The 1,593-nt window shown below is 31.5% G+C and overlaps 1 protein-coding gene across 1 annotated transcript in view; it reads left to right on the top strand.

Annotated features, from left to right (window-relative positions):
• Positions 1 to 1,593, top strand: part of jak1 (Janus kinase 1) — a gene marked incomplete in the record, with an annotated part of 43,202 nt that overhangs the window by 717 nt on the left and 40,892 nt on the right.

Below are 1,593 nucleotides of genomic sequence, written 5' to 3'. Positions count from 1 at the left end.
AATAAATAAATAAATAAATAAATAAATAAATAAATAAGAACCACTTAATACCATTTTATGTCTCTAACATGTCATAAGATCGCTATGAACAAAATATTTTGTTTTTATTTTGTAGTAAGAGGACCGCAGAAAACAAACTGGTAAATAATTAAAATAAATCTCATTTTAATTTGCCAACTTTGAAGCAAGTTTGAACCTTTTTTAATTATTATTATGTTCAGTTTAATCATTTGTACAAACTGTATCTGATTATTTACTGCTCTTAAGTTTGGTTTGAGTTATTTTGTTTGGACCTTCCCTGAAACTTTGGACTTTTTTTTGTGGCCTGAATAAATTTAAACCTGGTCAGTCCCCTCCAAATCCTCCATAAAAAACACACAAATAAAAAACTCAAATAATGTGTAAGCTTAGTTGAAATGTAAATATTCGTCAAATAAAAATAAAAAAAGCTGAAACATCTTTATTTTTTTATTGCAAACCTTAACAGCTAATTTGATTTCAATTGTTCAATAAAAATATATTTTCTACCCTTAATTTTCTCATAAATAATCAAAACTATACCCAAACAGGATTCATTATTTATGCTAAACTGTCTGCATTTACCGGTCTGATCAGACCATTTCTAGAAGCGTCATCATTAAAAAACAAGTTGTCCGGAAGGTGTGGGTTCACCTTTTGGTATTTAACATTAAATTACATAACTCATCACATACTGACCTTTTCATGTGTTGGGGCCACTGAGACATTATCAGCGTCAACTTTTTTTTTGTCCTCTACGCACTATTTTTTAAACATTTTTTTATTTTAGTGGTTTCACAGCTTTCAGCAAGTGAGACACTTTGTTCCACATTTTGTTGTAAGCTGATGAAAACTGTTCTACAACAAAGCAACATTTATTTGTCTAGTAAAGGCAATTAAACTATAAAACAACTGAAATAAAGAGCTTGGCTGTTGGTCTGTCTTTGCAGAGGGAACTTCTGCTCGATATTCGATAATTGCAAACTGATGATGCTCAGGGATTGGCATTTCGAACAATGCCACTCTTCAATTTCATTTGCGGTTATTTCATTATTTTTCAAATATCTTGATCCACTTCTGCTTCACTCATGAGTTACAGCAATTTGAGCTTTTCACACCAGGTTTTTGTTTCATCTATTACTGATAAAAGGCTTAATAATACACCACAACAATAGATGATGAGCGGGGAAAGGGGGCYAGTCAAGCAACATGTGGAACTTAAGGTTTTAAGAATTTAGTGTCAACAGGTGCATCACTAAAATGWATCGAGTTGAGCAAAACCTGATGAAGGTTTATATTTAGCTTAAAAGGATCAACCTGGACCAAACATTGGGGTTTGGAGTGATAAAACACTTAATCTCACACCATCATAAATGTTGGCTTTTTATTTTTAGTGTTTATTTAAGAAAGATAGTTTAAAACAAAGGTGTCAAACTCAAGAGGACCAGTATTCAAAACTTGATCCAAGCCAAGGGACACTATCTGTCAGTATTTATTAAAGAGTAACTTACCCCAAAATTAATTTTTTTAGCTGATAAACTGTCTAGAATGTGTCTAAAATGTTATATAGTACTG

Source organism: Austrofundulus limnaeus, unplaced genomic scaffold (assembly GCF_001266775.1).
Source record: "Austrofundulus limnaeus strain Quisiro unplaced genomic scaffold, Austrofundulus_limnaeus-1.0 Scaffold113, whole genome shotgun sequence".
Classification (NCBI taxonomy): Eukaryota; Metazoa; Chordata; class Actinopteri; order Cyprinodontiformes; family Rivulidae; genus Austrofundulus; species Austrofundulus limnaeus.
Note: the sequence above shows the minus strand (reverse complement) of the source record. Positions and strands in the feature narration are given on the sequence as shown.